This window comes from Oncorhynchus kisutch, linkage group LG22 (assembly GCF_002021735.2).
Source record: "Oncorhynchus kisutch isolate 150728-3 linkage group LG22, Okis_V2, whole genome shotgun sequence".
Taxonomy (NCBI): domain Eukaryota; kingdom Metazoa; phylum Chordata; class Actinopteri; order Salmoniformes; family Salmonidae; genus Oncorhynchus; species Oncorhynchus kisutch.
The window spans coordinates 47,911,403-47,924,333 of NC_034195.2; positions in this window are offsets into that span (position 1 = coordinate 47,911,403).

Consider the following 12,931-nt stretch of genomic DNA (forward strand, 5'->3'; position numbering starts at 1 on the left):
GCTGTGACACACCGCCCCAGACCATGACGGACCCTCCACCTACAAATCGGTCCCGCTCCCGAGTACAGGCATCGGTGTAACACTCATTCCTTCGACGATAAACACAAATCCGGCCATCACCCCTGGTGAGACAAAACCTTGACTCGTCAGTGAAGAACACTTTTTGCCAGTCCTGTCTGGTCTACCAACGGTAGGTTTGTGCCCATAGGCAACGTTGTTGCCGGTGATGTCTGGTGAGGACCTGCCTAACAACAGGCCTACAAGCCCTCAGTCCAGCCTCTCTCAGCCTATTGCGGACAGTCTGAGCACTGATGGAGGGATTGTGCGTTCCTGATGTAACTCGGGGAGTCGTTGTTGCCATCCTGTACCTGTCCCGCAGGTGTGATGTTCGGATGTACCAATCCTGTGCAGGTGTTGTATCACGTGGTCTGCCACTGTGAGGACGATCAGCTGTCCGTCCTGTCTCCCTGTAGCGCTGTCTTAGACGTCTCACAGTGCAGATATGGCAATTTATTGCCATGGCAACATCTGCAGTCCTCATGCCTCCTTGCAGCATGCCTAAGGCACGTTCACGCAGATGAGCAAGGACCCTGGGCATCTTACTTTTGGTGTTTTTCAGAGTCAGTAGAAAGGCCTCTTTAGTGTCCTTGGTTTTCACAACTGTGACCTTAATTGCCTGCCGTCTGTAAGGCTGTTACATGAATTGTTTATGGTTCATTGAACAAGTATGGGAAACAGTGTTTAAACCCTTTACAATGAAGATCTGTGAAGTTATTTGTATTTTTACGATTTTTTCTTTGAATGACAGGGTCCTGAAAAAGGGATATTTCTTTTTTTGCTGAGTTTAGCTACTGCTTAAAGAAAATGACTCCATCAAATCCACCTTAAATAAAGTTTGATTTGATTTAGTCTTATTCCTAACTTTGATTCTTGGTTGAGATGGAGACATGAATCGGTTGACAACCAGACATGAATTGGTTGACAACCAAACACAATTCAATAACACTTTTCCAATATAGTAAATATCCTACTAACTTGTCGACAAGTTAACAAATTATATGTGGAATTCAACTAAACCAAAAATATGTGGAATATGTGTGGAATATATATGGATTCCAACTAAACCAAAAATAAAAGTTAAAGAATAAGATTAAGCCAACTGACTCCGATGAAACTATCCAAGCATTAGATAAGTCTATTTTAATTGTTGATGTTTGTTTGCGTTGTCAACCAAACACAATTCAGTTGTACTTTTATAATACAATAAATAGCCAAAAGTTAAGGGTATCTAACAACTAATGCAACAGTATTTATTCAATCTTAAAATGAGTAACACATCCATGGCCACATTTTGAGGTTACTGTAACTATAATGTCTTCTTATGTACTCATAGTCAACATAGCATGCAAAGGTCGCAGGTCGTCACAATGTAAATATCTGCACAGAATCTCAAACAGCATCGATCACTTGCACTATGTACTTGTAATGTAATCTCAACTGCCATCCAGGTCATTTGGTTCTGCTGGATGAAGCACAGTGAAAACACATTAAGTTGCTGTATAAATACAAAACATCTGATATTGTATTCCCAGTGGGAAAGTGCTAAGCAAACAAACAAAATAGCGTCTTAAAAGTGAAAAGAAGAAGAAGAAGAAACATGGAAATGTGTTGAACCCATTGACATGGGTGCTGTTCGGTGGTAGCAGACACACAGTGGACATAGACAGGTCTGACTACAGATTTCTATGTTGGAGTAATATACCACATATTTGTCTTTCCCCAGCACCCCAGTCTCCCTCGCTCCCCTCTACTGGCTGGGGGCCATTCTAACCAGGGGCCTTCCGACCTGGTCTGGGATAGGGGGAGCATTGTGTATCATCAGCCAGGGAGGGAGAGAGGGAGTGGAGGAGTTGCATGGAATGCTCCCAGGTCCCAGGTTGTCTACCAAAGCACTCACAGAAAGCTAGATATTACCAGGCTGAAGATTAAAGGGGAATATGCTAATGTTGGAGGTTGGAGGAGCAGCACCTCTGGCCATTTTTTATGGGGTTTGGATGGATTTTGGATGGGTTTAACGCTGTGTGTTTGACTGATAGAATCTGTGCAAGTGTCTGATAACGTGGGGAACTGTAGAATCTAATGTGCAAAAATGTCATATATTTTCCTCGTAATAGGAACTAGATAGTGCGGTGCTGTCAAGGGCAAATTCTCCAACCACGCTTTTCCTCCACCACGTACAGTTTCTGAACATTGTTTCATCATCATTTGTTCATAATTTGACTATTTTGCTCTGGCAAAGACTCTGATTCAGCCCTCTGGGTGCTCTTAGTGAGGAGCAAAGGTACACTACATGACCAAAAATATGTGGACACCTGCTCGTCGAACATCTCATTCCAAAATCATGGGCATTAATATGGAGTTGGTCCCCCCTGTGCTGCTATAACAGCCTCCACTCTTCTGGGAAGGCTTTCCACTAGATGTTGGTACATAGCTGCTATAACAGCCTCCTCTCTTCTGGGAAGGCTTTCCACTAGATGTTGGAACATTGCTGCTATAACAGCCTCCACTCTTCTGGGAAGGCTTTCCACTAGATGTTGGAACATTTCTGCTATAACAACCTCCACTCTTCTGGGAAGGCTTTCCACTAGATGTTGGAACATTACTGCAGGCACTTGCTTCCGTTGCTTCCGTTCCGTTCATTACAAGGTAATTAGTGAGGTAGGACACTGATGTTGGGCGATTAGTCCTGGCTCACAGTCGGCATTCCAATTCATCACAAAGGTTTTCGATGGGGTTGGGATCAGGGCTCTGTGCAGGCCAGTCAAGTTGTTCCACAACGATCTTTACAAACCCTTTCTGTATGGACCTTGCCTTGTGTACGGGGTCATTGTCATGCTGAAACAGGAAAGGGCCTTCCCCAAACTGTTGTCACAAAGTTGGAAGCACAGAATCGTTTAGAATGTTATCATATGCTAGTGTTAAGATTTCCCTTCACTGGAGCTAAGGGGCCTAGCCCGACCCATAAAAAACAGCCCAAGACCATTATTCCTCCTCCATTCAACTTTACAGTTGGTGCTATGCATTGGGACAGGTAGCGTTATCCTGGAATCCGCCAAACCCAGATGTGTCAGTCAGACTGCCAGATGGTGAAGTGTGATTCATCACTCCAGAGAACGCATTTCCACTGCTCCAGAGTCCAACGGCGGCGAGCTTCACACCACTCCAGCCGACACTTGTCATTGCTCATGGTGATCTTAGGCTTGTGTGCGGCTGTTCGGCCATGGCAAACCATTTCATGAAGCTTCCGACAAACAGTTCTTGTGCTGACATTGCTTCCAGGGGCAGTTTGGAACTCGGTAGTGAGTGTTGCAACTGAGGGCAGACAATCTTCAGCACTTAGCGGTCACATTCTGTGAGCTTATATGGCATACGATTGAGTGGCTGAGCACTTGTTGCTCCTAGACTATTCCACTTCACGATAACAGCACTTGCAGTTGACCCATCAAAAAGTTGTTCTTTTAGATGGTTGAAAGCATAGCGATAACATATTGAGAATTCCACAAACTTCTGGCTGTCCTTTTGAGTAGCTGAATAAACGCTGAAATCTCATTGATCAATGTCTCTCCAAATATTACACAAATTTCTACGTAGAAATTACTTGGTGTGCCCAGTGGGAAAGTGCTAAGCAAACAAACAAAATAGCGTCTTAAAAGTAAGAAGTAGAAGAAGTAGAAGAAGTAGAAGAAGAAACATGGAAATGTGTTGAACCCATTCACATGGCCCATAAAAAAAGAAATCGCTGCAGGGGACATAGACAGTTCTGACTACAGATTTCTATGTTGGAGTAATAGACAAACTGACTGGTTGGAAAGATGTCATCCAATGACAGTACCATGTTGAAAGTCACCGAGCTCTTCCGTAAGACCATTCTTCTGCCAATGTTTCTCTATGGAGATTGCATGGTTGTGTGCTTGATTTTATACACCTGACAACAACAGGTGTGGCTGAAATAGCCAAATTCAATAATTTGAAGGAGTGTCCACATACTTTTGTATATATACTGTATTTAGGGAGGAGTCTAATAACTTCCTTGTACACATGTATGTACCAGTGCTTATGTTGGGTCGGAAGTACCAAGAAGAATACCCAATTTGGCTATTGTTATTGCAGTTCCTCCAAAAACCCAAGAGTCTGTTACTCTGCTGTTTTCACGTGGTTTATTTTGGAAGAATTGAGTGAAAACCAATCAATCCTTTTCTCCCATTGTATCTCCTGACGCCGCATTAGTCTGTTTGTTTTAGTAATGTGATCCCATTGGTCATTCTGTGTGACAAGCTCTCCAACCCAACAACAAACCCAGTCAGTCAACTGGCTAAAAGCTGAATGCCCTGCAGGCCTTTTGTGGCTTTGGCTCAGGGCAGAGGGTTCTAATTGGTCAGACCAGTGTTTGAAGTATGGAGAGAAGCCAGGTGACTGGTGGACTGGAGAGACTGGAGACATCCAGCTGTTTGGCCCAGGCTGCCCCGCCTCAGCCTCAGCTCTGGCCACTTGTTTGTTTGTCAGCCTGCCTTTGTTTGTACAAGAGATTTCCTGTGTAAACTCTTGAAGCAACAGGATCCTTCTCTTTGGAAAAAGAAGCCCCTCAATTATGTTCGGATGTAGAATTGTAATACAGATTCTGCATCCGGTGAGCACTGTACCAGAACAGAACACTTCTCACTGTAATGTCTCGGGTGTAATTGCAGATCAGCCTTCCATTTAGAGAACGTAATGTCTCAGAAAGGCTAGCTACATTCTAATTATTTCCAGACATTTCGTTAGACAAACAATGACAGAATGAATACTCTAAATTTGCCAGTGTTTGTATTGATGTCACAAATTGGCTTGCGAGAGGAAGCGAAACCATGCCAACACAATAAAATGAATGAAGCCGACTATCTCGACGAAATGAGTTGACAAAAGGACCACGGATACAGAGACAGAGTCAACATATAGCCTCCAAATCAAAGAGATCATATGGTGAGAAGCCAGTGGTTAAAGACCATACTAACGCCACAGCAAATAACCTCACCTAGACCCAGCAACCAGTGGCACAACCGCAATCACATTTGTAGTGTTCTCATCTACTGTCAGAGAGAAGAAGAAGAAGAAGAAGAAGAAGAATGTGGACGTTCCAAACAAACCTTAATCCAAATGTAATGTCTAGGTCAAAACAACCACAATCTAACTGTGTAATAAGAGCTTGCTCATCTGTTTATTGCTAGGTTATGCACTATGCAATATACATGTATAATATAGTTTACATCATGTCCCAAAAATATGTATGCAGAGGGGGGATTCTGTGTTGCTGAATTTTTCATATCCACCAGCATTATATTATACCCACCGCCTCTCCTTCCAGTTGTCTGCTGCCAATGACTGGAACGAACTGCAAAAATCTCTGAAGCTGGAGACTTTTACCTCCCTGACTAGCTTTAAGCACCAGCTGTCAGAGCAGCTCACAGATCACTGCACCTGTACATAGCTCATCGGTAAATAGCTCATCCAATCTAACTTCTCCCCTTACTGTATTTATTTATTTATTTATTTTGCTCCTTTGCACCCCAGTATCTCAACTTGCACATTCATCTTTTGCACATCCTGAAATTCCAGTGTTTAATTGCTATATTGTAATTAATTTGCCACCATAGCCTATTTATTGCCTTACCTTTCTTATCCTACCTCATTTGCACACAACGTATATAGATTTTTCAACTGTATTATTGATTGTATGTTTGTTTATTCCATGTGTAACTCTGTGTTGATGTATGTGCCGAACTGCTTTGCTTTATCTTGGCCAGATCGCAGTTGTAAATGAGAACTTGTTCTCAACTAGCCTAGCTGGTTAAATAAAGGGGAAATAAAAGTATATAGTGGGGAGAACAAGTATTTGATTCACCGCCGATTTTGCAGGTTTTCCTACTTCCAAACATGTAGAGGTCTGTAATTTTTATCATAGGTCCACTTCAACTGTGAGAGACGGAATCTAAAACAAAATCCAGAAAATCACATTGTATGATTTTTAAGTAATTCATTTGCATTTTATTGCATGACATACTGTAAGTATTTGATCACCTACCAACCAGTAAGAATTCCGGCTCTCACAGGCCGGTTAGTTTTTCTAAGAAGCCCTCCTGTTCTCCACTCATTACCTGTATTAACTGCACCTGTTTGAACTTGTTAACTGTATAAAAGACACCTGTCCACACACTCAATCAAACAGACTCCAACCTCTCCACAATGGCCAAGACCAGAGAGCTGTGTAAGGACATCAGGGTAAAATTGTAGACCTGCACAAGGCTGGGATGGGCTACAGGACAATAGGCAAGCAGCTTGGTGAGAAGCGAACAATTGTTGGCGCAATTATTAGAAAATGGAAGAAGTTCAAGATGACGGTCAATCACCCTCGGTCTGGGGCTCCATGCAAGATCTCACCTCGTGGGGCATCAATGATCACGAGGAAGGTGAGGGATCAGCCCAGAACTACACGGCAGGACCTGGTCAATGACCTGAAGAGAGCTGGGACCACAGTCTCAAAGAAAACCATTAGTAACACACTACGCCGTCATGGATTAAAATCCTGCAGCGCACGCAAGGTCCCCCTGCTCAAGCCAGTACATGTCCAGGCCCATCTGAAGTTTGCCAATGACCATCTGGATGATCCAGAGGTGGAATGGGAGAATGTCATGTGGTCTGATGAGACAAAAATAGAGCTTTTGGTCTAAACTCCACTCGCCGTGTTTGGAGGAAGAAGGATGAGTACAACCCCAAGAACACCATCCCAACCGTGATGCATGGAGGTGGAAACATAATTCTTTGGGGATGTTTTTCTGGGGACAGGACGAATGCACCGTATTGAGGGGAGGATGGATGGGGCCATGTATCGCGAGATCTTGACCAACAACCTCCTTGCCTCAGTAAGAGCATTGAAGATGGGTCGTGGCTGGGTCTTCCAGCATGACAATGACCTGAAACACACAGCCAGGGCAACTAAGGAGTGGCTCCGTAAGAAGCATCTCAAGGTCCTAGAATGGCCTAGCCAGTCTCCAGACCTGAACCCAATAGAAAATCTTTGGAGGGAGCTGAAAGTCCGTATTGCCCAGCGACAGCCCCGAAACCTGAAGGATCTGGAGAAGGTCTGTATGGAGGAGTGGGCCAAAAAACCTGCTGCAGTGTGTGCACACCTGGTCAAGAACTACAGGAAATGTATGATCTCTGTAATTGCAAACAAAGGTTTCTGTACCAAATATTAAGTTCTGCTTTTCTGATGTATCAAATACTTATGTCATGCAATAAAATGCAAATTCATTACTTAAAAATCATACAATGTGATTTTCTGAATTTTTTTCTGAAGTGTACCTATGATAAAAACTACAGACCTCTACATGCTTTGTAAGTAGGAAAACCTGCAAAATCGGCAGTGTATCAAATACTTGTTCTCCCCACTGTATATATGGGGCCAGAATGAATCCATTGTTGAAGGCTTGACTTTAGGGCATGCTAAAGCTCAGCTATTGTTGTAGCTGGACTCACACTGGAAGATTTCTCTCAATGACAGTTTTTCTCAATTGCTAAAACACTAAAACCCATTGGCTGAACAACGTTCTCAGTTGCCTGGACTCATTTAGCTAATTATGCGGTCTGTTGTCAATACCTTAAACCATTTCACATGGTAAAACACAATTTGCAGATCTCACTTAGACTTTCAGCAAAACTCTAAACACATTCTGCACTCTAATGCACATGTCATCCATACTGGTAAACACAAGTGGCAACAATCAAATACAAATAGAGACCATATGTCATTGATTGAACACAACCACTCAAAATTGATTTAACCCGTTTCAAATGATGCAACACAACCAATATAAGCCAGCTCAGAGAGCAAACAGGTTGTTGAAGGTGGGAAGGAGAAAGTCTGAGAATGGATAGAAGAAACAATGTGAGAGGACGAGGACGAGTGCGTATGCGAGGTGGGCGACGAGGAGGAAGAGGAGGAGGAGGGCAAAAAAGAGGAAGAGGAGGATGAAGAGGAAGACAAAGAGTGGAAATATCTGATGAAATTCGAGCAACAGTTAAAGACCATGTTCTTGTCCATGGACTGACAATGAGGGAAGCAGGACTTCGAGTGCAACCCAATTTGAGCCGATTTTCTGTGTCCACCATAGTAAGGACATTCAGAGATGAGAACAGGTACAGGATACTACTGTATTTTTGTAATTGCAAATGTACTGTACTACACTATATGCAGCTGTTTCAATAGACATTTGTAAAGTTAATCACTGTATGTATTGTACTGCATGAATATGTTTTGGAACTGCACAACTACTTTTTGTAGAATTGCAAGGCTGCCACATGCAGGTGGAAGGACAGCTATATTCACTCAGGAGCAAGAGGCCGTTATAGTTGGCATGGTCCTTCAAGATAATGCAATAAGACTCAGAGAAATCCAGGAACGAGTGATACAAGACAACACACACTTCCAGGGAATCGACAGTGTGAGCATTTCCACAATTGGCCGTGTCCTCCATCGTAAACAGGATGCGAATGAAACAAGTATACAGAGTACCTTTTGAGCGCAACTCACCAAGGTTGAAAGAACTGTGAGCTCAGTATGTGCAAGTAAGTGTACATTCAGAAACATTTACTGTAATCCAGATTGTCTACAGTACTAACACATACTATATGAATGACATTACTCTTCAGTACATACACTGTATGTGAATCAGAAGCCTAATTGTACTCTACAGTATAGCACTGTCTCTGTACGACTTACAAAATCCTACATACAGTATATTGTATTTCTACACAGACAATATTTGACTTGGAATCCTTGGACAGACCCCATGAGTTCATCTTTGTCGATGAAGCAGGCTTCAATCTAACAAAGAGGAGAAGGAGAGGCTGTGATTGGACAGCGGGCCATTGTTGAAGTCCCTGGTCAACGAGGTGGCAATGTCACAATCTGTGCTGGTATCAGCAACCATGGTGTTCAACATCACCATGTTACACTCGGGCCATATAACACCCAGCACCTTCTAAGATTTATTGCCAATCTAAGATATATTTTATTTGAGCAGCAGGTTCAAGAGCAGCAGGGTCAAGAGCTAAATGAGAATCCCATTCCCACATATGTGATAGTGTGGGACAATGTCAGTTTCCACCAAGCTGCTCAGGTAAGGGAATGGTTTAACATCAATGGGCAGTTTATGAACTTGTACCTCCCTCCATACTCGCCTTTCCTGAATCCGATTGAGGAGTTTTTCTCCTCTTGGAGATGGAAAGTGTATGATAGACAACCCTACACCAGAGTAAATCTGCTGCAAGCCATGGATTTAGCCAGTGGTGATATAGGTGAGGAATCATGTCAGGGCTGAGTACGGCACACAAGAGGCTTCTTCCCCCGTTGCCTCAGGAGGGACAATATAGCTTGTGATGTCAACGAAGTGCTCTGGCCTGACCCAGCCCAAAGACAAGAAGAAGCACATTGATCACATGTTTACTCCTTTGATTTTTGTCCCTTTTAGTATTGTATACTGTAGTACAGTGCATTGTAGGCTGTATACTGTACAATGGACAAATTGTATGGCCCAGTACATTGTGCTTTCCATTTATTAACAGTACTGACTGCTCAATAGATTTTGACTGGTTGCAGGTTCATATCAACAAAGAACAAGAATTACAGTATCACAGAGACAAAGGACAAGTTTGTGAGATGCAGGGTACAGTACTGTGAAAATATGGGTACAAGGAGGAGGAAGAACAAAATTGCAAAGAGCAAAACAGATTTGTGATTTCTGATCAATTTTGAGCTACTATGATAGAACATGTTTTCGTCCATCAAAAGACAATGACGGAAAAATACAAACAAAAAAAAGATTTAAAAATGTACTTCTCCCTGAGAATTGTATTTTTGAACAATGTGTTTTCGGTGTATTGTTTACTGACTGCTTGAGAATGTATATCATTTTGATCACTGTTTATGTTTTGAGAGCAGTGTTCGATTTTGAACACAGGTAAAACTGTTTTGGGGCGAATGTTTCATTTTGCGAGAGGAGTCAGAGGTTATGTAAATAGTGCTTGAAGATGAGGTTTTGTGTTTAATGTTTTCAGGAAATGGAGCAAGGCTTCCGAAATTGTGTTTTAGCAATTGAGAAAAACTGTAATAATGGAAACAGATAGAGAGAGAAAGTGTAATAGCTCTTCGTTTTAAGTTAAAGTATCAACGTCACAAAGTGCTTATTGTGGGCTTGTGTCCGAGGCACGGAGCTCAAATATTCTCTTCAGGGGGCACCCTGAGCTCCCAGTCTTGTTAAAAAAATATGAAAGATTTAGCACAACTAAAGCATTCCCTTCTGTTCTGTCACAAAACCTGCCAAACATAATATACAGCTGCATTGGAAAGGGCTTTTTCCTCAAATCAAATGATGAATCTCCAAAGTGCTATCCCCTCACTGATCAAGTAAATGACTTAGCTTGTACTGTATGTGAGTGATTGTCCCTCTTTTGTCAAAGTAGCTGAATTAACAAATAATTTGGGCTGTTTTCTAAGACCTTTTTCAAAGTAGATGTTTAGTCCAGAACATCCGGTCCTGAATGTAGCAGTGAAGAAACTTCATCTGGACACAGTGAAACATGCTGCGCTTGCTTGGTATGCAAGCCATCCTAATGGATCTCCAGCTCAGTGATGCTGCGTTGTGAGAGCCTTTTTACAACACTGTCATAAATATCACATTAGATAAGCAATAGATTAAGATAAGTGATAAGTGATAGGGAAAGAGGTTTGCTTAATAAACATTCTGCTCTAACCCACAAAGAGCATTAGGGTAGCAGTAAATCATATGGCCCGACAGAGAGATATGCTATCTCCTTCAGTGTCCTTTCTCGAGACAGCATGTCCAACCAACACTGACCATTAAAGGGCTCTGTGTGGCTAATTTACAACACTCACTGGTTGAACTGAACCGTTTCTTAACATCAAGATACGGTGATGTACAAATAGTTCTGCTGTTTGTTTTGTTTACTTCCCAGCAAACTCAAATACTTTGAACATGGTTGTAACTCTTAGTATGTCTCGCTATTTTACAGGGGAACAGAAATGGGGAAAAAGAAACACACAAAGAAAATATATTTCATTGAAGTGCAACGCCAAAGAGAAGTAGGCTTTACATCCATCTGGTCCAGATGAAACCTGTCAGAGCAGTGCACTCCGGCCGTTGAGCTCTCTCTCTCTCTCTCTCTCTGTGTGTGTGTGTGTGTGTGTGTGTGTGTGTGTGTGTGTGTGTGTGTGTGTGTGTGTGTGTGTGTGTGTGTGTGTGTGTGTGTGTGTGTGTGTGTGTGTGTGTGTGTGTGTGTGTGTGTGTGTGTGTGTGTGTGCATGCGTATGTGTGCGTGGAAATTGATTGACAGGGTTTGGCAGAACCTGGTCCCACTTATAATGCTTTCAGTTTACCATGACCTGGGTCAACCAATGACCGAGCTCCTTATTCTAATGTTAGGTGTCAAAGGTCATCCAATCAGAATGAGCCATTTGTCACATTTATATTACACATGTAGCTTAAAGCTTTGATGTCCCATTTTGTAAAAGTGATGTGGTCCCAAAGACATCAATACTGACCTCATCTTTGACCTTTCGGGGGTTATTTTGGAGCCTTGTCAGACTTGCTCCAGTTGTTTTGGTCCATGCTAAGTGATAACAATCAATCATAACATATTATACCTATGCTTTTCTCTAAATGCTTCAAAAACAGTCGGCCTTTTGAAGCCCTATACTGTTCAAGGACAGATTGGATAGCTTGCTAACTCTGAAACTTCAATCAACCAGAGGCATTTGACAGATCCAATAACAGAGTTGAGCTATGGCCCTTTTTCAGTGTATGCATATACAGTGCCTTCAGAAAGTATTCATACCGTCAATGTATTGAAAATGAAGTACAGAAATATCTCATTTACATACGTATTCACACCCCTGAGTCAATACTTTGTATAAACATCTTTGGCCACGTTTATAGTTGTGAGTCTTTCTCTAAGAGGTTTCCACACCTGGTTTGTGAAACATTTACCCCTTTATTCTTTAAAAAAAAATTCAAACTCTATAAAATTGGTTGTTGATCATTGCTAGACAACCGTTTCAGGTTTTGCCATGGATTTTCAAGTAGATTTAAGTCAAAACTGTAACTCGGCCACTCAGGAACATTCACTGTCTTCTTGATGAGCTCTCCAGCGTAGATTTGGCCTTGTGTTTTAGGTTATTGTCTTGCTGAAAGGTTAATTAATCTCCCAGCCTGGTGGAAAGCAGATCGTACCAGGTTTTCCTCTAGCATTTTACCTGTGCTTAGCTCCATTCCATTTATTTTTTATCCTGAAAAACTTCCCAGTACTTATCAATTACAAGCATACCCATAACATGATGCAGCTACCACTATGCTTGAAAATATGGTGTGTGGAACGGTGACAAAAAAATAGAAATCTAATCAATCTAATCAATTCAGTGGTAACACAACAAAATGTGGGAGGGAGGGAGGGAGGGAGGGAGGGAGGGAGGGAGGGAGGGGGAGGGAGGGAGGGAGGGAGGGAGGGAGGGGGAGGGAGGGAAGGGGGAGGGAGGGAGGGAGGGAGGGAGGGAGGGAGGGAGGGAGGGGACATTAATTGCAGTCCAATCCATGATTTTTCATGAGATTTCATAAATGTTCAAAATCCATTATGTGGCTGGGCTGCGACAATTGAACTAAAGCAAAACATTTACATTTACTCAATGACTCACTTTGTTAACATCTATGATACAGTATTAAAACTTTCTCTGGAGCAGTCCCAGTGGAAATGGAAGCAGGAGTGAAACTCGCGCAAAAATCGTCAACATTCTCGAGATTACTAAGAATGTCCACCTCTCCCT